General features: G+C 39.5%; 2 pseudogenes; both read right to left on the reverse strand.

Moving 5' to 3' along the window:
* Positions 1-1,614: 1,614 nt before the first annotated feature.
* Positions 1,615-3,657, reverse strand: LOC115691446 (probable LRR receptor-like serine/threonine-protein kinase At3g47570; annotated as a pseudogene).
* A 7,647-nt stretch (positions 3,658-11,304) lies between these two features.
* LOC130135065 (probable LRR receptor-like serine/threonine-protein kinase At3g47570) lies at positions 11,305-12,721 on the reverse strand (annotated as a pseudogene).
* Between the last annotated feature and the right edge of the window lie 13,872 nt (positions 12,722-26,593).

The raw sequence follows: 26,593 nt of genomic DNA on the forward strand, positions 1-26,593 counted from the left end.
CAATATGACTTCGTCTATCAGAGGTATTGATATAAATGGAGAGCCCACCATTCATAAAGAGGGAAGGAGTCTTTACCCTCGTACTTGAGTTGGCATGTTTAAGATTTTTCATTCATAATTTGGAATTACAAAGGTACATCCAATCTATTTCAAATTCCACTTGGAAAAATTGTAATTGACCTCCTTGTCAAATTAAGTGGATTTTTTCGGCAGAAAATTAAGGGAATTTTGGAAAAGCATATTTTCATATATCATTTTCATTTATTACTAAATAAATTTGCTTCAAATGATATACATTATATTTAAAGTAAGTGAAATTGAACATAAGTGCATTCTAAAAGAAGTTAACAAAAGTAAATAAAATGTAATTCAAATAATTTTCAATTTTTATTATTTGAATGTGATGCTCAAATTTAGTGAATATTAAGTAGAATTTATTCAAGTAATAAAATAATATATCATTCACATTATTCAATTTATTATTGAGTTAAACGGATAATTTATACTTTTATTCACGAAGTTGACAAGAACTATACTTAAAATTATGAGTGTTATTTATTTAATATGATATATTTCTCTTTTTGAATTATTTTCAGATTAAAAGGACTAATTTTATATTTTAAGACAATTTATCTTTATTTTCTTTTTTTCAAATATAAAATAAATGACATAAGTTGAAAGAAGATAAATATTTGGGAAGGATAATTGAATTATAACTCAAGATTTTTTTATTATTTCTTTTATTGGACGACTCCACTTAAGAATAATATACTTGCTTTCTATCCATTCTTAAGTTTAAATTTAAATATAGTAAATGATAGACGATTGAAGATGACAAATTACAAACTAATTCTAATTGAACGAATGTGGAACATGCAGCATGATTATGCTGTATGGTTTGTCACGTGACAATCATAGAGGTAAAATTTGCCATGTGGCAATCACAAAAGTGCATATTCTCTTAGCTCTAGCTTTATCTCTAGATATAAGATGACCAAATATTGATATATGTAATCACATATTCCTTTCCATAAGCTTTTATAAATTTAACCATTATTTAACTTTTAGAGGAAGTCATTTAGTTTTTTTTTTTTTTGGTTTTAAAAGCTAAAACAAACGGGCCAAGTTTGCAAGAGAGCAAGACAAATCCATATCCATATGTCTGGAGGTACTTATTTAGAAGCTATAGCAAAACAATTTATTTTTCATGGATCTTCCTTCGATTGCTAAGTCACTAGTCTCCAATACTTGTGGTTTTGCTATTGTCATATTCAAATTCTCTCTGAATGGCAAAATTCCATATCTACTTCTAGACAAAGCAATAATCATGAAGACATTGTGACTCCATATGAAGTTTGGGTCTTACATAAACTAGGCAATGACAATGAACTCAAGAAGTTTCTTCTTGATTCTTTGGAGTTTAGTTAATGCATCACCGACATCCATTCGTTCCCTGGGAGACTCAGAAGAGCAAGTGACTCCTATTTTGATGATTGAAACCAAACACTCCTGAATACCACACCAACTTTAGTTCTTGCCCTCCAAAGCGACTATTCATCTCTTCTTCGACTCCTCAATTTCCGGAAGCAAAACAATATCGATTACCTTTTCCACTCAATCTGCTAGAGTTGCCTTTGCGAAGCGATGAAGGTCCAGCCCATTTTTGAACATGTCATCAGTCGGCCTCTTGCCCGTGAATATCTCCAAAACAAAGACTCCAAAGCTATATAAATCTCCTTCTATGGATACCTCACTTCCCGTACCATACTCTACAACAATCAACAGCGCATAGTGATGCATAGTGAATAATTGACATTGAAATATCATGTCGGTGATGTTTCATGTGCCTTTTTGTCAAAGGATCCATCTACCGTCACGTGTATTATATAAAGGAATAAACTAAAAGACCCAACTTGTGCATCATTACCTAGAGCTACATAGCCAAAAGATCCTTTTACTCTGATAAAGTTGGATTGATCGGCCAGTAACTTATGAGTTGCTTTTGGGAGGAACCTAGCAAGCCCAAAATCACCTACATGTCCAGTCATTTCATCATCAAGGACATTGCTTGGCTTTAGATCACAATGCACTATCAGCATTTCACAGTGATGATGGAGTTAATCTAGTGCACAAGCAACATCAATGATGATATTCACTCTCTCAAGCAGACTCAATTTGCTTCTATCCATATATTGTGATGCAGTTGGGTGCAACCATTCATCCAAGCTTCCGTTCGACATGAATTCATAGACTAGTGCCTTGAAATCATTTCCATCAAAATCAAACCCGGAACATGCCATGAGTACCTTCACAAGATTATGATGTCGGATTCTTCTCAAGGCCCCGCACTCAACTATGAAGCTTTTGGAAGCTCCGTGACATTTAAGGCCAAGAATCTTGATGGCCACGATCGACTGAGTCTAATCAAGAAGCCCTCTGCACATGGAACCAAAACTGCCCATGCGGAGCAAATTGGTGGAGGAAAATCCATCTGTTGCTTTTGATAGACTATGATAAGAAACATGCAAAAACCCATCTTCGGAAGAGGTTGAAGCTGATGCATTTTTATTGTGTCTACACCAGAAGAAGTATAACAAAGACAGTATGCATGCTACTCCTCCAAGAGCAGAGATTGTGCATATTAGAATTTTTACAGTTCTGCTTATTTTCATCTATTTTGACTCTTTGTAGTCACATTTCGGTAGTTGGAAATCTGGCAGGCCCTCGCAAGCTTCGTGTTTCCAACAATTGAAGTTGAAATGGCACTTCCGAAAACTCCTTTTGTCGACAATTCACCCTCAAAATCATTGTAAGATAGGCTCAAACTTGTCAGATTCAATGACACCAGATATTCTGGGATTTGGCCGGATAATCGGTTGTTGGAAACATTCAAAACCTAAGGCTTCTCATGGAACTCATAGTCGATGGTAGGGGTCCTTCCAAAAAGTTATCCTGTACATATAGCTGTTCCATCGATATACAACTACCGATATCGCTTGGAATCTGGTGAGATAATTTGTTCTTTTTAAGACTTAATTCACCGAGATTTTTCAATTTCCCAAATTCTCCTGGAAGGGAGCCAGTAAGGCTATTTCGAGACAAGTCGAGATAAATTGACAAAGATGAGAGGCCCATAATTTCTGGAGGAATGTTACCACTGAGGTCGTTGGTCGAAAGGTCCAAGAGAATTAGATTATGGCAATTTCCTAGAGACGATGGTATCGAGCCCCAGAGATTATTGCTATACAAGGTCAATTTGATTACCATCGTTAAATTCCCGATAGATTCCGGTATATGCCCCGAGAATTTATTTTGGTTGAGATCCATAAGCTTTGGTTTGTTCAGATTTCCGATCTCGGAAGGAATGTTTCCCGAGTTGCTATTGCCCCCCACATGCAGGGACTCCAAATTGATGAGATTTCCGATTCCAGAAGGTAAGATTCCAGAAATATCATCATTGTAACTTAATGCCAAATACAAAAGGGGGATAGAGAGGTTGCCTATACAGTCAGGGATTGGGCCTCCAACAGCATTTCTCCCTATACCCAATACATTGAAGTTTGTGGAATTGGTCAAAGAACAGAGGAAATCAAGATCAGTGTATTGCCCACTTCCTAAATTGTTGAATCCAATTTCAAACAAATAGAGCCCTCTCATCTTCGAGAAAGAAGGAACTTTCCCGGTAAAGTTGTTAAAGGGAATTTGGATTCAACCAAGATTGGAGATATTGGATATTGGCTCGGGAATGGGTCCGATGAGGTGGTCACTCAAAAAGATTGACTCGAGATTCGGAAGAGTGAAGCCTAAGTCGCTAGGTAAGCTCCCCTCTAATTGGTTTTCAGCCATATAAAGGATTGTCACGGTGGATATATTGAAAAATGAGATAGGAATCGTACCGACAAATTTATTCCCGCCGAGAATGAGGATGTCTAGATTTCTTAGTTGGCCAAGAGTCTCTGAGATCGTACCACCGAGGTTATTTAACAATGTTTTGAAGACATGAAGAGAGGATAAGTTTCCAAATGATGGTGGAATTTTCCCTTCAAGCTGTTGTGTTGAAGTATAAGTACTTGGAACTTGGACAAGGAACCGAGTACTGTAGGCAAATTTACTTCGAGCATGTTGAAGCCTAAGTCCAGAACAATAAAATTAGAGCAATAGGAGAGATTCGAAGGGATTTGTCCATTGAGCAAGTTGTCATGAAGGACCAACTTTTGCAACTGCAATAAGCGACCGAATTGCGGGGGAATTTCAGAGCTGAAATTGTTGCTTTGCAGATAGACTTCCCTCAAAAAATTGAGGTTACCAATGTGCGGTGACACAACCCCAGAGAGTTGCTTGGAGTGGAGGTCAACTACAGTAACTCTTCAATGTCTAGGATCACATGTGACACCATACCACTTGCAGAAGTGGCTAGTATCATTCCATGAGCACAAAAAACCGCCGGGATCAGCTATTTTGGCCTTGAATTCCAGCAAAGCAAGCTGATCGGTCTTGTTCCCGCCACTTTCTGCTAAAGCTTGGACACTAAAACATAAGAATGATGGTAGTTAAGCATGAAAGTTAGGCGGATAAAACCCGATCTCTATAGGGAAGGTTCATGATGATCTATAACAAAGAGCTCTCAACTCGAGTCTCTTCTCGAGAATCTCTCACTAGAAATCTGCATTATCGTAGTTCATGTTTTATAAATGGGAATAAGAGAAAAATCATGATTTCACAGAGTTCTGAGAAGGGCTATGGGCGGGTTATAGAGTTTGCATGCATCGTACTTTTAACTATTATAAAATATGAAATTTAAGCCTTTGAATAAACGTTGTCCGTAAGTTCAGTCGTGAATAAACCGCTGCTGCTTCAGAATATTCTCTTCACATATTTCTTGGCCTGATGATAGGCATATCGACATTGTTTTGGTCGAAGTAGTGCAGCCGGCCAATTCACAAGAAATAAGCATTTATATTCTATGTTTGACCGTTCATGTAATTAGTTGGCCTAATTTACAATTTAAGCTAATGCATTTCTTTGAAAAGTCCGACTATCATCAACTTTACTTCCATTTGTCTATTATATATATATATATATATATATATATATATATATATATATATATATATATCGTTTCTGTGATTACAATGTTACGATAATATAGTCCATTTCTCCACACAATATTGAAAGAATGGTGACGGTGCTCCATGAAATTTCAAATGCCATAAGGACAGAGAAAAGCTCAAAGTCGGACACCTAGACACATTTATATCCGACTTTCAAAGAAATACATAAAAACCCTAAAACTAGCACCATTCTCCCGTTCGTAGCCTGCCGTCAGAATTTATGAAAAAAATATCTTTTTTATTATATTTTGGCCGTTTACAGCCTCAAATATTTACAGATTGCCATCAGGGCTAGATTTCCAATTCTTTACTTTTTTGTCCTACATCTTAGAATCCTATGATTAAATACAACTATAAACAAACAATGATTAGCATTAGCCTTGTTACATCTTCTTATCACCTAAGTGGCGTAACCCGTGTAAGTCCTTATGATTAAGGAAGTTGAGTTAGGGCAGATAAGGGTTTAGATAGTTGATAGGGCGCGAAGGCCCTCGCCAAATCTGGGCAAAATCGGCAGCGGATTTTCTGGCGAGACAAATTGTTGATGGCACTTAAGTGGTTGATTTTTCAAATTTGTGGCACTTAAGTGATCAATTTTTTAAATTTGTGGCATTTAAGTGAGTGAAAAAATTACAAAAATTATCTACATTGATGCTGATGGTGCCACATAGGACTAACGATGTCAACGTCGGATTTTTTGGTAAGGCAAACTGTTGATGGCACTTAAGTGATCGATTTTTCAAATTTATGGCACATAAGTGAGCGAAAAAAAAGTTACGCCACTTAAATGAGCACCATACGAAAATTATGGCACTCCTTATCCCTAGCTTAAGCAGCCACCAGAAGGAAGCGAGGAGTCGGAAACTGACGTGGTCAATAGATTGACCCTATTTAAAAACATTAATTATATAAAAAAAATAGAAAGTTCTATATATTATAATTATTGTGATTGGTAATGTATTTATTTGTGAAATACGTGAAAAAGTATTTAATAAGTTGATTTTTGATATTAATGAAATACTTTCTAACATACCACCGAACGTGGTAGCTCGGTATAAAAGAGTCGTATTGTGATCAATCAAGTAATGCTATGAAAGAACTCCTGGCCCGAGGTGCTCGTATAGTTATGGGTGGATTGAAAAGTCATGGTCAAAATTTAATATTTCCTGACGAATGTGAGACCTTAGGTAAGTGGTAGTTGTTGTTTGCCTATTTCCACCTTTTTACTAATAAAAAGAATTGCTATCTCACATTCAAGTTGCCTAAAGTCTACATAAATTATCTAATATTTGAATTTCAATGTCAAGGTGATCAGTAACTTACCAAGTTGCCTAGAGTACATCCGAGGAGAGTAGTTTCCAAATTTGCAGCTTATTTGATAACTCGATTGAGTCTTGAAAACTAAAATATTTAGCACTAAATAAAATTAAACACAATATAATCATGACTAGTTTAAGCTTAAAATGTTTAATTAAATCAGAAAATCACTAATTTGCTAGGTAAGGAAAGGCTGCTTGTCACGCCCCGAATCCCTACGAGCTCGCGACATCCCCTGCTCCGGTCGAATTTGTTGCGACGTCCCAGGAACGTCGCCGACCCAACCCAAACATCAGGAACGCATGCGGAAGCGAATACAAAACCCCAGACAAAAGATGACGACAACGGAGTAGAACAACAGAACAATCAAACAATAACAACAGCATATTCATACAACACCAAATACACAAACATCGTACTACAGACATAATTAACAAACGAACATTCACAGCCATCGATTCAACAAAAGATCAGGGGTCTGGTTAACCTAGCTTCACTATAGGCCAAACTAGTCTAAACAACCCCTAAAATACCCTAGGGAAATACTGGTCGCCTTCCTTTCACTCCGCTCCTATTTCCTCGGCTCGTTCCTCCGGAAGATTTCTTGGGCATCGCCTGCAACTCCACTGGGCACCATGGGCGGCTCTTCGCACTTCAAAAAGAGGAGGCGGCCCCCTGGGTTTATGGCTGGGGGTCTGAAAGTGGTGGTTATACAACTATGAGACGAATCTCAATAAGTGTACAACTCTAAACCCCACGTAGGCACTCACATACCGCCAGACGAAAATACGCATAACACACCACAATCAACCAAACTAACAACCACACATGACCCTACCTGGAGTTCATCATACACGTCCCTGCACGTTAAACAATAACACAGCCAATACACCATAGCAATGAATCACAGCCACGCACGTGCCTCGATTATAAAGCAAAACCTACTTGGACACGTCCCATACCGTGCCTAGCAGTATTTTACCCCATAATCGAGCACCACAGTAATCGATACAAACACACTCGCACACTAACCCACACCACGCATCACTTTCCCAAACCTCGCACCTCAAGCCAATACCCGCTCATTCTCAACTTTTCCACCACTACCGCGCCCGCGTAAAACGCATCAGGCCAATGGTCTTCTAACCACGTCATGCATCGACACCCCGTCGGGCCGAACATCGTCACCTCGTCAGGGACAGCATCGTCCCGCGTAAACGAGCACGCCTCAGGACGGAATCCTACACGCACTTTCCTTCTACCCCGCCCGCGTAAAACGCATCAGGCCAACGGTCTTCTGACCACGTCAGGCATCGACACCTCGTCAGGCCGGGCATCGTCACCTCGTCAGGGACGGCATCGTCCCGCGTAAACGTACACGCCTCAGGACGGACCCTTTTTCAACCAATCCTACATTTCCGTACCTTCGTTCCACTATACCACATCTTTCACACGGCCACACCTACACACGGCCAAACACACACACCTCACACACATTTCACAATTACACATTCTCATCAAACGAACACACCCCACGACCCACACACACTTAGCACGCGAATTCAATGCACATTCACATTACCACGCCACCACACCTCACGGCCACACACACGAGGCACACGGCCAAGCCACATTCAGTCCGAAACACGCACCAAACTAGCCAACAACCATAATTCGCACAGTCAATCAATTAAACCCGTACAAGCCATAAAACTACCAATCAAACACAATTCAGTTCCGATCGATTCACAAAATCACAGCCCTAACCGAGCCCCCTAAACCTCAAAATTTTATCGGCAAATCAGTCCATAACGACCCCAAACATCCAGCCTTCAATTCGGCTCCAAACAGCCTCCTAAAATGCCTAAATCGAGCCCTAAACAAGCCTAACAATACCCGAAGTCCTAAGTGACGGTTAGGGAAGTCACTTACACTAAAAGGCGAGACAAACAGGCCGGATCAGGGGCTGGAAAAGGTGGCCCAGCAGCAGCAGCCGAACAGGGGCGCCGGCGACCAGGCGGTGAGCGGCCAAGCTGCCTTGGGCGGGTGGCTGGCAGGCGGTTCACGGGCGGCTGGGGGCGGCGATGGTCACGTACAGGGCAGGGGAGGATGGCCTGGGGTGGCTCAGCGGCGGCTGAGCTGATTGGAACAGGAAAACAGAGGGAGAGAGATAGATGGGCGGTAGGCGTGCACAGTCGGAAGGGGAAGAAGCAGCGGCGGCTACCGGCGGGAGGGCGGCGAGCAGGTGGCGGCGTGCTGGTGGCCGGCCAAGGTGGCCTCACGTACGGGGGAGAGGGAGAAAGAGGAACCGATCGGTGGGGGGGTGAGGAGAGAGAGTGAGAGAGTGAAAATGAGAGAGAAAGAGAAAGAAAAAGATTTAAATAATCTAACCCAATAATTGCACCCCGAAAATTACCAAAATGCCCTTCTAACTACCCTCCGATCCAACGGCCAAGATTGATCTTATCCGCAATCCGACGGCCCACGTTTGTCCTTGCCCAAAAAGTCAGAGGGCATAATGGTAAATAACCAAAAAGGGAAAGGGCATTCTTGTCCTTCAAATTTTCGGCCACACAGGGTCATACTCAGTCCCCCAACTTAATCCAGTCCTTAAAAGTCGTTCGCGGTCCCAGGGGCGAAACGGTTATTTTTCCGGCCCGGGACCGAAATTCATTTTTTTGCAGAAATGGGTGGCCCCAAGGTTGGCCACGCCAAAAACGTCATCGGCCGTCCAAAATTGACACTTTCAAAATTCTCGATTCCCGGGCCCGAATTCCAAGAAATGACTAGAATCGAGCGATCGCGACTTTAGCTTATCTCTGGCTAACAGGTGGCTCATTGGGATTACGCGTTCTCGACCCGCGACCGACACTAAGTCAAATCACGTTTTAGTTTGCTCGGACTAAGGTGACCTCGATTGTCATATAATTGCGAGGGTTTGTCACTAGTTCCCTTCGAACACGATCAATCAAATAGACCGGTCTCTGTTGGGTCAAAACATTCCCTCGTCAATCGATATGGTCGAAGATCAAACCAAGGTCGAGTTATTTGGTTGTGCGAACTCAATCCCGTAATGGCCTTACCCCTAAGGTTAGCATCCCAAGAATGTGCAGTTCTGGGTGAGATCTCACTATAGTGCATTGATCAATATTCATTTCCTAAATCCCGGGAAAAGGATCAAAAATTCAGACTGTTACACTGCTTAATTCATTCAACAGAAAAAGATATCTATTGGCTCTATCTTGCTAAATATTTTGCAAATACTTATTGAAAGTGCTCCTGGTTAGTTACCAAACTAGTATTATTTGGTATTCAATATTTAATTATTATTGAACATATTTCATTTTCATTTTCAACATCTATAAAACTGAAAATTAATTGCTGAAAAATTGAGGGCCTTAATGGCTTTAATCTCAAATCCTCAGAGTCATGATGACCTTGAACAAGCTTTGTCGTTCGTGAAAAATATTCCGTATCCAAGAAAGAACAATTTCGTAAATTTTCGGTATACCTTCGTTAATCTGAGGTATTGAAATAAATGGAGAACCCCCCCATTCATAAAGAGGAAAGGAGTCTTTATCCTCCAACGTCAAACGACAATTTTAAGATTTTCCATTCATATTTTGGAGTTAAAAGATAATCTATTTCAAATTTCACTTGGATAAATGTAATTGACTCCTTGTCAGATAATAAATTAATTAATCAAAACTAATGAACTTATTTCTATTCCAATTTCTTTTCTAAAGTATGTCAATTTCAAATTAAGTGGCCGGATCTTGGAAAAGAATATTTTCACTTGTCACTTTCATTTATTGCTAGACAAATTTGTCCCAAATGATATACGCTATATCTAAAATCAATGAAATTTAAAATAAGTGCATTCTAAAAGAAGTAAACAAAACTAAATGAAATGTAAAATGAATATTTTCAGTTTTTATTATTTAAATGTAATGTTTAAATTTAGTGAATGATACCTGGAATTTATTGGAGTGATAAAATTATTCATCATTCATATTATTTCAATTAATTTTTGAGTTAAATGGATAATTGATGCTTTGATTCACGTAGTTAACAAGAACTATACTTCAAAATTATGAGAGTTATTCATTTAATACGATATTTCTTCTCTGAATTAATTTCAGATTTATGGATGATTATATATTTAAAGACACTTTATCTTTATTTGCTTTTTTTTGTCAAATATAAGCGCCATAAGTAGAGTGATGATAGATATTTGGGAAGTATAATCGAAATGTATTTCAAGTTTATTATTTATTTTATTGGCAAAACACACTTAAGAATAATATACTTGCTTTATGTCCATTCTTAAGTTTAATTTTTAAATGTAGTCAATGAGAGACGCTTGGGGATGACAAATTACAAAATAAATGTTAATGGGACAAATAAGGACCATGTGGCACGATTAAGCCATATGGTTTTTTTGGCCAAAGTCAAAACAAAGTACATTTATTTTTCATACTGCTGAAGGACAGTAATCTTCGATTAAAAAAAAAAGGAAAGAAGGACAGTAATCTTTTGCTCGAGACAGCATAACCAATTTTGATCTTCCTTGGATTGCTAAGTCGTTAGTCTCCATTGCTTGTGGTTTTGCTGTTGCCAGATTCAAATTGTTTGTAATTCCAGACAAAGCAATGACCACAGAGACCACATGACTCCATAGATTTTACTTCAACTAGGCAATGACAATGAACTCAAGAAGTTTCTTGCTGATTTCTTGGAGTTTAGTCACTGCATAGCCAATGTCCATCCGTTCCCTCGGAAACTCAGAAGAGCAAATGACTCCAATTTCAATTATTGAAACCAAACTCTCCTGAGTAATAAACCAGGTCTTGTTCTCGCCCACCGAAGCGACGGTTTATCTCTTCTCCAACTCGATTTCCTGAAGCAAAATAGGATCGATTACCTTTTCCACTTGGTCCACCAAAGCTGCCTTTGCAAAGCAATGAAGGTTTAGACCATTTTCGAACATGTCATCGGTTGGCCTCTTGCCTGTGAGTATCTCCAAAATGAGGACTCCGAAGCTGTACACATCTCCTTCTATGGACACTGCACTTCTCGTGCCGTACTCTACAATAATCATTGGCACATAGTGATGCACAGTGAATGTTACGATTAAAATATAATGTCAGTGATGTTTCATGCATATGCCTTTTTGTCCAAGGATTGGTCTCCAATTAGGCGTCCGATATAAGAATTAAACTAAAAGACCCAACTTGTGCATCATTACCTGGAGCTATGTAACCGAAAGATCCTTTTACTCCGACAGAGGTTGATTGATTGGCCAGTAACTTATGCATTGCTTCTGGAAGGAACCTGGCAAGCCCGAAATCCCCTACATGTCCAATCATTTCATCATCAAGAAGTACATTGCTCGGCTTTAGATCACAATAAACTATTGGTGTTTCACAGTGATGATGGAGATAATCTAGTGCACAAGCAGCATCAGTGACAATATTCACTCTCTCAAGTAGACTCAACTTGCTTCTCTCCGTATATTGCGATGTAGTTGGGTGCAACCATTCGTCCAAGCTTCCGTTCAACATGAATTCATAGACTAGTGCCTTGAAATCATTTTCATTAAAATCAAACCCAAAACATGCTGTGAGTATCTTCGCAAGATTATGGTGTCAGATTCTTCTCAAGGCCCTGCACTCAGCTACGAAGCTCTAGGAAACTCCATGACATGTAAGGTCAAAAACCTTCATGACCACGATTGACTGTGTCTGATCAAGAAGCCTTCTACACACGGATCCAAAACTGCTTACACCGAGCAGATTGGTGGAGGAGAATCCACCCGTCGCTTTCAGTAGACTTTGATAAGATTCATGCAAAAGCCCGTCTTCTGAAGAGATTGAAACTGATTCGTTCTTGTTGTGTCTAAACTAGATATTTATTAAAGAGAGTATGCAGGCAACTCCGACAAGAGTAGAGACTATGAACATCAGAATTCCTGCAGTTTCGCTTATCGTCGTCTGTTTTGACTCTTTGCATTTCAGTAGTTGAAAATCTAGCAAACCCACGCAAAGCTTTTTGTTTCCAGCAACTGAAGTTGAAATGTTGCTTCTGAAAACTCCTCTTCTTGTAGGCAATGCACCTTTGAAATCGTTGTAAGATAAGCTTAAATTCGTTAGATCGAGCAACTCTAGAAATTCTGGGATTTGGCAAGACAATCAGTTGTTGGAAACATTCAAAATTTGAAGGGCTTTCATGGAGCTCATAGTTGAAGGCAATGTCTCTTCAAAGAAGTTATCCTGCAAATATATGCATTCCATGGTTATACAACTGCCGATACTGCTTAGAATCTGTTGAGATAATCTATTTCTATTAAGATGTAATTCGCGGAGATTTTTTAAGTTTCCAACTTCTCTTGGAATGGAGCTGGTAAGACTATTTTGAGACAAATCGAGATATATCGACAAAGATGAGAGGCCCACAATTTCTGAGGGTATTTTACCACTGAGGTCGTTGGTTGAGAGGTCCAAGAGAAGTAGATTATGGCAGTTTCCTAGAGATGATGGTATGCCCCCAAGATTATTGCTTGACAAGTTCAATTTGTTTAACATCCTTAAATTCCCAATAGATTCTGGAATCTACCCTAAGAATTTATTTCGGCTAAGGTCCATAACATTCAGTTTGTTTAGATTTCGGATCTTGGAATGAATGTTTCTCGAGATGTTATTGCCCCACATTTGTAGGACCTCCAAATTGTTGAGATTTCCAATTTCATAAGGTAAAGTTCCAAAAATATGATTGTGACTTAACACAAACTGCGAAAGGGTGATAGAGAGGTTAACGATATAGTCCGGTATTAGTCCTTGAAAAGCATTGCTCTCTATATCCAATGTCTTCAAGTTTGTGGAATTGGTTAAAGAGCAAAGGAAGTCAAGATCAGCAGAATGCCCACTTCCTCACTTGTTTTGGCCAACACTAAATGTGATATCCTGAAAATTCGATCAAATTTTGTGATTTATGAAATGGTGATTTCATTGACACTCTATTAGTTAATTCTCGCTCTGGCCTAATCACCTAGGGAATACTAACCAAAAGGGAAAGGCTATCAAAGAATTTATTTCTAGCAGCCGCCCGTTAGTTCGAGATAAACTATAGTTGCAACTGATCGATTTCAGCCACGAATTAAGATCCGATTTTGCGTGTCGAGTGCTCAAGGATATCACACCCGAACTATAGGACGTCGCCTCATAATTTTTACGAATTGGCCATCGGAAATTATTTGCTAACTTGCCCTTATAGAAACCTCTTTGTTAGATTAAATCTTAGCCGTTGGATGGAACTTGGAGAGCAAGGCTTGATCCTAGCCCTTGATCTTTGCTTGGGCATCAAGAACATATCTCAACCATTGATCTTGATTTAAATTTAAACCATCTTTCTCTCTCCCCTCACTTTCTCTCTTATTCTCTCCCTCTCCCTCTCTCTCGGCCGAATCACCCCACCAGCACCTTCACGCCACCACCCTTGAGCCCCGTGGATCGCCGTGTGCTATTCACCGCCGTTTGCCGCTTGCCGTGTCAAGCCGAGGCCACAACGGACAACTCGTGTCGTTTTCGTCATTTTTAGACGAGTAAGTTAACATCTAATCCCTTGTTTAGGATGTTTAACTTGCGTAGGGTAGTTTAGCTAGTTATTGTTTTAGTGTGTTTGAACTTCTAGAATGAGCGTTGGCGAGTCTTGATTGCTAGACTAAATTCAAATAGATGTTGGGTGTTGATTTGAACTCTTGGTGTGGTATTTTTATGGCTGAGAAGTGGTTGACCTCAAAGTTGAAGGCGTTTCTTGGAGTTTTTATCTTGATTTCAGAACTGATTTTACTGTACGTCCCTGGTTTTCCATTTTTATAGAGTATTTTGAAAAGTTTCCTTCATCAAAATTGTTCACAAGATCTTGATCTATAACATACTTAAATTTCAGATTTTTCTGAGCTCAAATGGGTTATACAAAGGTCCAATTTCTTACCGAATCAGAACTGTTTTATACTGTGGATTCCGTGACCTTCGTGCTTTCTCAGATTTTTATAAAAATTTCCAGTTCGATTTCGACCATACTTCCTTCACAATATTTGTAAACGAAATCCATATCTACAATGTATAAAAATTTCAAAGTGTTTTGAAAGGATTTGTTTTGTAAAATGAGTATTTCTTGTGGTTCAGTTCCCCATTCCGGCGGACCAGTTTTGGGTTGTGTCCGAGCCATCAAAAGTGATCTTTGTATAAGGATTTTGGGATTGTGTTCTCATGGAAAATATTTGTGAAGGTCTTGTTTATAACATGTTCGAATTTTATAATTTTTGAAAACCATTTGCTATACTTTTGAAGTTGATTTCCCAAATCATGCAAATCTGTCCAGTTTTACTAGAATTCCATAATCTGCCGGTCTTTACTTGAAATCTTTGGCTTTCGATTTCCGGCCTAATAGAGACAGAAACCACAATTACCTAGCTTTTCAATAATGTTTATTTGGCTATTATCCGATGTTGAATGCTTTTGTAAATTCATGTTTTAAAATGAGGTTCACAAAGTCGATTGACCGTTTGCATGTGTGACCACTTGTTATTGTTGTATGGCATTGATGTGAGCATGATTCATGGATGCATTGGCTAAATGAAAACATAAGAATTGCCCCGAATGCTTGTGTGCTCGTGTGGTCACACGCTGGAATCGTCTTGCTGTAGATCGCTTGACGATGCCTGATTTATCGGGGTCTTGCTGTAGATCGCTTGACAATACTCGATTTATCGGATGCCTGGAGATTATCTAGATAGCCGATACTCCGAATGCCGGATCGCGGCCCGAGGTTGGATCCGATGCTCCTTACGGGATACCATCTTACCGCGTATCGTTTGATGATGCCGTATTGGAATGCCATCATCCTGTGTATCGTTTGATGTTACCGTGCCCGACGGGGTAGGACGATGCCCGGTTATGCCGGAAGACTGCCATCTCGCTGCGTATCGCTTGATTTGTAGTGGCCAAGAGGAGTCGTAACAAATGAAATATGTGTAATGCATAGTGCTTGATTATGGGGTAGAAACTACTAGGCATGGTATGGGACGTGCCCAAGTGGATTTTGCCTTATAATCGAGACACACATGACTGTAATGCATTGATGCATGGGAAATCTCATTACACGTTCTGGGTATGTGATATATTTGATACATCGCTGTGACATATGACTATCTATGTTATGTATAATATGTGTGCCAAGGCAAGATAAAGATGCCTATGGTTGGTTAATGATTTGTGTCCAGTGCATGGTCGTGTGATTAGGGACCCCTGAGGTGAGTTGGCCTTCTAAACAGGGCTTAGGCGTTAACTTATTGAGATTTTTATCTCATTTGTGGTTGTTAAACATTTTTCAAGCCCTTAACATGTTGATGCACCCAGTATAGTTCGGGGCACCTGGAAGCTAACTTTTGGTGAAGTAAATTAACCCCAGCCTGACATCTTTTTGTAGACTTTTATGGAAATGCCCGAAATGGGCTTGTAAAATAATGTTCCCATGGGTTAATCAAGTAAATGTTAAAATGGTGTTTTGATTTCGATGTTGTAAACCGTTTTCCTATCTATTCTTGTTTATTGTTATTGTCTGGGTGAATCTTTGTTTAGCTTCCGCATGCGTAATCAAAAGATAAAATGTTGGGTCGGCGACGCATCCTGGGACATCGCATCATAATGACCATTGCAGGATGTTGCGCGCTCGCGGGGTTCTGGGCGTGACATTAAACCTATAGAGTCCTTTCATCTTTGAGAAAGAAGAAACTTTCGTAGTAAAATTGTTCGACACGATTTCAATTCGACCAAGATTAGAGACATTGGAAATTGACTCAGGAATGGGTCCGGTGAGGTGGTTGTGACTCAAACTGATTGTCTTGAGATTCGGAAGAGTGAAGCCTAAGTCACTAGGTAAGCCCCCCTCCAATTGGTTTTCAGCCACACCAAGGAATGTCATAGTGGATATATTAAAGATAGAGATAGGAATCGTACCGACAAACTTATTCCTGCTGAGAATGAGGACGTTTAGATTTCTCAGCTGGCTGAGAGTCTTTGGGATTGTACCATTGAGGTAATTTGACGTTGTTGTGAATACTTTAAGGGAGGATAAGTTTCCCAACGATGGTGGAATGTTTCCCATCAAGCTATTGCCTTGAAATATAAGTACTTGAAGCTTGGACAAGGAGCCGAGTTCTGTAGGCAAATTTCCTTCAAGACTGTTGCGGCCTAATTTAAGAATGAGCAAATTAGAGCAATGGGAGAGACTTGAAGGGATTTGTCCACTGAATGAGTTGTTATTAAGTATCAACTTATGCAACCAAAACAAGCGGCAAAATTAAGGGGGAATTTCGGAGTGGAAACTGTTGTTCTGCAGATGAATTTCCCTCATAAAACTCAAATTATCAATATGGGGCGGCACAACACCGAACAAGTTCTCGGAGTGGAGGTCTAGTATGGTGACTCTTCAGAGTCTACGACAGCATGTGACACTATACCACTCGTAGAAGTGACTAGAATCATTCCATGAGCTCAAAACCCTGCCAGGATTAGCTATTCAGGCCTTGAATGCCAGTAAAGCGAGCCGATCAATCTCGTCCCCGCCACTTTCTGCTAAAGCTTGGACACTTAACACAAAAATGATGGTAGTTAAGCATGAGAGTGAGCCGAATAAAACCCGATCTCTATAGGGAAGGTCCATGAGAATCCATAACAAAACGCTCTCAGCTCGAGTTTTATAAATGGGAATAAGAGAAAATTCACGATTTTATAGAGTTCTGAATCTTTGGCTATGAGTGTATTATAGAGTTTGCATGCACCGTACTTTTAACAATTAGAAAATATTAAAATTAAGCTTTTGAATAGACCGCTGCTGCTTTAGAATATTCTCTTCACATATTTCTTGGACTGATGATGGGCTTATCGACATTGTTTTGGCCCAAGTGGTGCAGCCGTCTAATTCACAAGAAACAAGCATTTATATTCGATGTTTAACCGTACGTGTATGTAGGTCTAATTCACAATTTAAGCTAGTGCATTTCATTGAAAAGTCCGACCATCAACTTTTCTTCCATTTGTCTGTTGTATTACATATATTTTCTGTGATTACAATGTTATGATAATATAGTCCAATTGTTGTGACGGTGCTCCATGAAATTTCAAATGGCATAGGTACAGAGAAAAGCTCAGACTCGGACACGTAGACCCGTTTATATCCAACTTTCAAAGAAATACATAAAAGCCCTCAAACTAGCACCATTGTCCCATTCGTAGCCTGCCGTCGGAATTTATGAAAAAATAACATATCTTTTTTATTATCTTTTGGCCCTTTATTTTACAGAATTGCCAACAGGGCTAGATTTCTTTAAAAAGGACCTAGTTTTCCAATTCTTTCTTTTTTTGTCCTATATCTTAGAAAATATAAAATGTCCAATGATTAAATGCAACAACTATAAACAAACGATGAATAGCATTAGTCGAGTAACCTGTGTAAATCCGTATGATTAAGAAAGTTGAGTTAACGCAGACAAAGGTATTGATCATTGATAGATACAAATGATCCAAGACTAGTATTAATTAGAAATTTGCTTAATGGTAGGAGTAGTTAATTCATGGTCAGGTTCTAGTTCTAGGAAAGATATGAAGAATAGGCAATATAAGTCTAAGAATTCTGACAAAATGATAATAAAAGATTTTGAGAAAAGTACTGAAAATTTGAATATACCACAGATAGATGTAAATCATATATACCAGAAAAGAGGAACCTTTCAATTTAGCAGAGATTATGCAATTAAGACTGTTGAAAAGACAATCTCAGTGATAGAAAGAGAATTTTCAATCATTTACAACAGTAAAATTTTATAGAATCAGAGAAATTGAAGACCAAGTAATACATCCCATTTATATTGATCCTATACTGCTAGAAAAAGGAATCAACAAATATTCATCCTATCAAAAGGATAACTATACAATCAATCCTAAACCCATTGCCCCAATTTAAATTCAATCATAAACCTTTCAATTGCACTAATGTAGTCTTACAATTTTAAGTGAAAACGCAATTAGGTCTTCTTGGTCAAGTCTCGCCTGAATTTTCTAACATGGCAGTTCAATCATCGCCGGCCATCCTATGTGTCGTGGTCGGCGATCTAACGTGGATGAGACAACACCGTCTTCTTCTGATTTTTTCTATTCTTTTGTCTTTTCTTTCATTCTTTTTTGTGGATGGTCTTCAACCTCTGGATTTTCCTACATTCATTGTGACATTCTGAATTTCGACCCACTTTCAAGATTTATGAAGTGATATTATCATCAATACACTTTCTGTTATATCTCGCTCGGAATTGGCCATTATTGAGAATACTAACCGTTAGGGAATGGCTAATTAGGATTTCGGTACGCACGACCCGAGAACTCGAACCTAGATTGACATTTCGACAATAAGGATTGAAGAGGGGATATTTTGGACCATTATAGGCCGATCCAAGAATGATTATAGAACAATTGGACAATGTTATACAATTGAGTCACGGGTGATTCCGTTTAATCGTTGTATGCATTCCGAACGTTTCAAAAATCAATTTCTAATGATCGTGTCATTTGGAACTAGTGATTGACCCTCGTGATCACATGACAACCGAAGTCGCCATGGCCCGAATAAACTTAAACGTGGATCGATATCAAATCAACCACGGGTCGACACGCGTAAACCATAAAAGCCGTCCGTTAGTTTGAGATACATGAAAGTCACGTTTGATCGATTTTGGCCACGAATTGGAATCCGAACTTGGGTATCGAACTTCAAAAATATCAAAATTTTTATTTTGGACGACGCCACGTTAAATTCGCTTATTTTTCGGTTTGCCCAGAAATTTACAAAAAAATGGAAATTGGCCTGGAAAATTGAAAAAGACGATTTTACCCTTGGACTTTCTAAAGTTTATTTGGGGAGTGGAAGGACATAATGTTCATTTTCCCCTCACCCCCTTGACCGAAAATCCCCTTGGACCATTTTACCCTTGCCTTTTTAGTCAATTTCAATAATATCCTTCTAGAAGCCTTTAGTCAAAGAAGAAATTATGGCCATTGGATCAATACTTGGGCATCAAGGATCAATCCTAGCCCTCCAATTTGGATAGTTTAGATCAGCCTACTCTCTCTCCTCATTTTCTCTCTTGCTCTCTCTCTCTCCTCTTCCCCTTGGCCGAGACTCACCCCCACCGCCGTCCACCACCGTGACACCTCAGGCCGCCACCCTTGGGCCACCGTGAGCCGCCGTCCACGCCGGAACAGCCGCCGGAACAATCGCCGCCGCCGGATCGCCGTTTGGGCCGCCACCGTTCGCCGGAGATCCTAGGCTTGGCCGGGACTTGCTGCTGCTGATTAGGCCTAATATTTGGCTTAAATTAGTGGTAAGTAACTCCCTAAACCTTGATTAGGTTAGTAGGTTACCAATGGATAGTGTTTAGGAGTTATTAGGGTAATTTAGGGGTTATTTTAGGGGTTATGGTGGAGGCTGATTTGAGGAAATTTTGGTGGCTGAAATTGATGATTATAGGACTGATTTGAATGTTAAGATAGGTAGGTTTTGTAATTTGGGCTTGTGCATATGATTAATGGGGTTAATTATGCTTAATTTGGCTAATTATGGGTGTTTTAATTAAAATTCGTGGGTTAATCTTGTGGCTGCAGAAATTATATGTTAGGGGCTGAATTGGGTGACTTGGTTATTGATTATAAGGCCCCCATTGATTTTGGATTGATTAATGGTAATTTAATGGCTTAATTACCTTGATTATGCTCTAGATTTTAATCGTACGGTTTAGATTAAATTAAGATGTGATAAGACCTTCATCATGTGGCTGATTTGGGATTTGAGGTTGATCGTGTGGTTTTGATCGACAATCGCATGGCTAATTAGTCGACTATGTGCCGATTAGAGGCTTAACGTCGATCGTGTGGCGAATTGATTGTTTAATGCCGATCACATGGTTAAATTGTGTGATCGAGTGGTTAATTTATTTAATCATGGCTGAGTAATGGACTATGGCTCAATCATGTGGTTGGAATGGTGATTTCGCGGTCTAGAGAGAAGATCGTATGTTGAAATTGACGTTTGATACGAAAAACGAGTGTGATTCATGGCATATTTAATTATAGTAAATTGCACGTCATACACACTTGCATTGGCTAATTAAAGAAGATTAAAATTGGCAATGCGTGGTTGTTTACGTGTGTGGTCATGATGAGTTCCGTCCAAGACGAGTTCCAGACGATGCCCGGCTAAGGCTCGGATGCTGTCTGGTACCCGACTTGTCGGGAGGGTTCGATCCCAGACATTGCCGATCGCGGTAGAGGCCGAATCGATGCTCCTAAATGGAATGTCGTCCAGTACCCTACTTGTCGGGGGGGTTCGATCCCGGACGTTGCCACGCCCAAAGTAATGGGGTGATGCCTGGCTATGCTAGAAGACCGGCGGGAGTTCGGTGTGACCTATGGTGGGTCGTTAATAATCTGGACAATTTTCGAGTGTTATGTGCATACGGCATGTTTGTGCTTGATTATGGGATAAAATCGTGAGGCACGGTATGGGACGGGCCGAAGTGATTTCATCTTATAATCAAGACTCGTGTGAATGATTGAGTATGTTTGGATTGTCTGGATTATTATTATTGCCGTTACGCATGTGATAGCATGTCATGGTTGTTATGCGATTCGAGAACTCTGCTTGGCATGTGGTACTATTGTTCGATTTATAGGTACTTACCCTATTGGTTAGAATTGCATAATTAGGTGTCGGAGGTACGTATTGCCCTAGTCGAGATATAGGTAGTTTACTTATTGAGATTATATCTCATTCTCCGTTGTTAAACATTTCAGTCCCTCGACCTTGACCATAACTGAGCCTCCACTGCGTTTCGGGGTACCGACGAAAATGGAGCATTGGGTGACTAAGTACCCTGCTGGATATGAGAAGTATGAGTGTACAGTTTGGGTGGATGACGGAGAGCGGTACTTGACGGCTCATAGGTATATGGCGTGGTACGTGCGAGATGGAGCTCAGAAGTTTGATCCTCTCCGGGGATTTGATATTCCCCCGGATGATGTTTTAGGATTGTGGGATCTTATGGAGATTGATCCCCCTGACGGAACAGTGGTTGATCCCGAGCCAGCACCGATGGTGACCAATGATTTAGAGCCGGAGTTGGCGCCTTTACCGCCCGGCTCCTATAGCGATGTATCTGATCCGGCTTCGCCAGAAGCACTACCATGATGCCGTGGAGGTTTTTGATAGGACCAGGGATTCCCATCTTTTGGAGTTGGTTGTGAATAGAGTAGTAGAGTAGATCGACCACCCCATCCCTTTTTGAGCATGTGTGGTTTGGGTTTGTGGCCTTTAGAAAGGCTTGTACATGTTACTGCTATAAGTGAAGTTGAAGTTATAAAATGGTTTGTTAGTTTGTTTAATTTCTCTCTCTATTATCCCGTTTGAATGTTTGTTGAACGGAGTGTTCGTTTGGCTTCCGCGTGTGTTCTCTTATTTCGAGGGTTTCGGGTCGGCGACAAATCCTGGGAGTCGCATTCTTATCGACCGCGGCGGGATGTTACGTGTTCGTAGGGTACGGGGCGTGACATTCATCATCTTGAACCTCTGCATTGTCCATCGCTCGTCACCTTCATGCGCTTGAAGCCACCATCGGTGTCTATGACTTTAGTTCAGGGACATGGACCTCCTTCGGCACAAATCTAAAAATAGATCTTGGAGAGAGAAAGAGAAGGAGACGAACAGAGGTGAGAGATAGGGAAGGTGTGGCGTTGCGGTGTGATTGTGCATTTATCCCCAATTCTGACAAATCACGCCGCCTCCGCTTTCGCTACTTTAAGCAGGAAATTGAGTGATCAGTAACTAGAATTGTAGATGAACACTGACCAGAACAGACGAAAAAAGAGAAAAAAAAAACTAAAAATGCCCGCTTTGGGCCGGAGCCCCGCATGTTTTTGAGAAAAAACCTCAATACAAGTTAGGACAAGTGCCATCATATATATGGTACTTCACCTCATCACACCCTGGTGATATGGGATTCAGTCCACATCTTGTCTAGGCCTTATGGCCCTAGCAACCACTTCCCGCCCTCGTAGGACCGGGTCGTTACAAGCCCAACAGTTTCTGCTAGGTTCGTCCCCAAACCACACTCTTCCAGCTAGGCTTGGCTCTGATATCACTGTGACGCCCAGAGCCCACTCATAACGATATTGTCTGCTTTTGGCCGGAGCCTACACGGTTTTGTAAAAGGCCTCATTACAAGTTAGGACAAATGCCATCACATATATGGCACTTCACCTTACCACACCCAAGTGATGTGGGATTCGGTTCATTCCTGTCCCCTTCACCATTCTCGAAGCTTGCTAGGAGCCACACCTCGTCCAGGCCCTCTGGCCCTAACGATCACTCCCCACCCTCGCAGGACCGAGTCATTACAATTACATTGATTCAATTGGAAGATTTATAACTGAATTTAAATCTGTATAATAGGTTGACGGCTGATTGTGCAATTCTCCCTCCTATCAAAGGTAGGATACCTCCAAGCCTTGCCTACATTTTCAGATTCCCAAATAAATGTATCAACACTTCCTTTTAAAAGAAATTACAAAAGTTTAAAAGAAGATTTCTTTTCGGAAAAGAATGAGGGAAAAAAAAAGATTTGCAGAAACATACACTCAAGAAGAAAGAAAGGTCTTCCAAGAACAATAGTATGCAGAAATGCAGAAAACAAAAGGAAAGTAAAAAAAAAATTGATTGGTTTCTACCTCGAATTAAATGAGGAAACATAAATAACATAGAAGATCAATGTACAACTTATACTGCGTTAAATGGAAAACCTCACAGATCAATCTATCCTCCTGTGGTTGAATTGATAGAGAAAACACCAAAGCACCACCATATAAAGTAACTGGCGAGAAAGAAGAATGGAGTAAACCTACTACTTCAGAAGAAGTGAATGCAGTACTAGAACAAAATAATTATATTAATCTTGCAATCATTAGATAAACAACTTAATAGAATTAGGGAAGAGGCCAGAAGAAAAGAAACTGGAAACACACATTATTAAGGTACCAACAAGAGAACCAGAGTCCAAGTTAGGAACAAAATTAGATGATATGATGGAAAAATTAATCAGCAGACTAGGAAAACTCACCATAGACAAGGGTAAAAAAAAAACATGTCAATGTATTGACAAGAGATGAGAAATTAGAAAATGAAAGATAGAAAAAGGGATTTGCTAGCATAACAGCTTTTGGACCACTGTAAGAATAATAGCACGTTGTGAGCAACAAATTCTTGAATGAGTGAACCCCATAATAATTTCTAATTATTATTTTTTTAGCCAAAAATAGGTCATTATTTTCACTTTAGATTAAGGACAATCACATAAGAATTTCTTCAAAAGAAATTCCGGAAGACCTAAAAACCTGTAATCCCAGATAATGAGATGTTGAGGTAGAGGTGGCCACGGGCCGGTTTTGGCCCGGAACCGGGCCGGAACCGGCCCGGTCAAACCCGGGCCTGCGGTTTGGAACCGGAACCGGCCCGTGGCATATGGTCCCGGTTCCGGTTCCAGAAAAATTTGAACCGCGGTTCTGGGCCGGTTCTGCACAAAAAAAAAAAAAAAAACTGCGAGGTGCAAGCTACAGCCACGGCTGCGGTGCGCAGCCTTGCAGCCCGCACCTGCGGCACCGCGGGAGAACGGGCCAACGGCCCAAAAAAAAAAAAATAGATTTATTTGCAACAGGGCCTGCAGACGTGCAGGCCCTGCTGCGCCGCAGCACCTTGCGACTGCGGCGTGCGGCCCGTTGGGGCAACGGCTACGCCCCAACGGGCTTTTTTATAATAAAATAAAATTAAAAAAACACATAACCGTTGCAATTTTGCAACGGTTATGTTTTATTTTTTTAAAATTCTAAATTTTCTTCTATTTTTTTCCTATAAATTCTCTCAAATTCTCACAATACACACACAATTCTCTCAAATTCTCTCCAATTCTCTTCTCTCAAGTCTCAAATTTTCTCAATACTCGAAATTCTCTCAAATTCTCTGAAATTCTCTCAATTTTCTCAATCCACGCAATTCTTTCTTAATTCTCCCAATTAATCCGCTCAATTCTCTCAATCCATTCGAAAAATGGCAAGTGGAAGTCGAGTGCCAACTGGCAAAGGTAAGAATATCGCAACGGAATCCCATCATTCTTTTGATCCTCGTGAATATGCAGATTTTCAAGATGATGAAATCAACATTTTTCACGATGTGGAGCGCGTCCCGACGCAAGAAAGTTTTCATCCTCCTGCTGAAATATCTACAACAAAGGAAGCGGAACGGGAATTTACATCCGACATTTGGAATCACTTCACGAAAATGGAAAGGTTTGATATCGGTCAAAAAATGTATGATATAATTTGTAAATATTGTGGAAAAATATATAAATATACAGGTAGACAAGGATATGGAACATTTAAACGACATCTTATGAGCAAACATCCAACTGAAACGGGAATCGATATCGGGCAACAATAAATTTCTGGGTACGTCAATCCTAACACTTCCCCTTTATTTCGTTTTAATGAAAAAACTTATAAGGAAGAATTAGGCAAATTTATTTCCGTTGAGCATTTAGCATTTAATTTTGGAGAAAGATTTGGTTTTAATGAATTTGTACAAAAAGCATGTGCTCCACAAGCAAAACGTGTTTCTAGAAATACAACTAAACGAGTAATTAAAGATCTTTACAAAAATGGAAAAAATGATTTACAAAACTTTTTTATGCAATTTAATGGATGCGTGCATATAGGTAGTGATATTTGGAGTGATCATTGGCAAAATCATTCTTACATGGGCATAACATGTCATTGGATAGATGACGAGTGGACTATTCAAAAAAGAGTTATTGCATTTAGAGTTTTCGATGATCATCATACGGCAAATAATATTTATAGACTAATTAGGCAAGTTTTAGAAGAATATTATTTGCTTAACAAAATTTTTTCAATTGGTTTTGATAATGCCGCAGCAAATACCGCTTCAATTGCCGAGTTAGAAAATATTTGTAAACCCGCTTTTGGTGGAAAAAATTTTCACATTAGATGTGCTTGTCATGTTTTAAATTTATGTGTACAAGATGGTTTGAAAACTCTTGATATTTTTCTTCAACCAATAAAAACGGCGATTCAATTTTTATGGAAACATCCCAAAAAAATGAAAGAATGGGGTAGATTTTGTAGAGATAATGGCAAAAAGCCAAAAAGATTTCCAAGAGATGTTCCAACTCGTTGGAATTCTACTTTCCACTTGCTTAGTGAATCTTTAGCATATAAAGATTTATTATGTGCATTCATTTCTAATAATATACCTGAGATTAATTTATACCCACAAGAGTGGCATATTTGCCAAAAAATTTTAGATCTTTTAAAGGTTTTTAATGATGCAACTTATACTTTGTCTGGTATTTATTATCCTACTACACATTTATTTTTAGTAGAGTGTACTAATATTGTCGGAACTTTTGATGAATATGAAAATGATGTTGAATTACAACCTACTGTAGTTGCAATGAAAATGAAATGGCTTCATTATTATAGTGAAATTCCCATGATTTATTTAGTTGCTTGTGTTTTTGATCCGCGTTGCAAATTGGATGGCTTAAATGATTTTTTGCGTGCGTATTATCAATGTTTACATTATGATGTGACAAATGTTACAACCATAGTACGTGAGGTTAAAAACGTAGTAATAGAATTATATAATGAATTTTATACTAAATATAATTTAGGTGATATTAGATCTTCTCAATCTACGGAGATACAAAATGACAGTACAGGTAAAATTAGTAGAGGGTACCAACTTTTATTACATAGACAAAAAAACCAAAAGGGAGTAATAGGAAATATTTCTGAATTAGAGAGTTATCTAACCATTTTATTTGAGTTTACTGAAGCCGAAGGTGGTACAGATTTTTTTATTTTGGATTGGTGGAAGAGGCACGCAAGCCAATACCCAATCCTTTCTCTTATTGCAAAACAGATTTTTTCAACCCCTTGTTCTACAGTTGCGGTCGAACAAGCATTCAGTGCCGGAGGTAATATTTTGAA

Source organism: Syzygium oleosum, unplaced genomic scaffold, assembly GCF_021117445.2.
Source record: "Syzygium oleosum isolate NSW1041296 unplaced genomic scaffold, Sole_v2.1 Sole_v2.27, whole genome shotgun sequence".
NCBI classification, from domain to species: Eukaryota; Viridiplantae; Streptophyta; class Magnoliopsida; order Myrtales; family Myrtaceae; genus Syzygium; species Syzygium oleosum.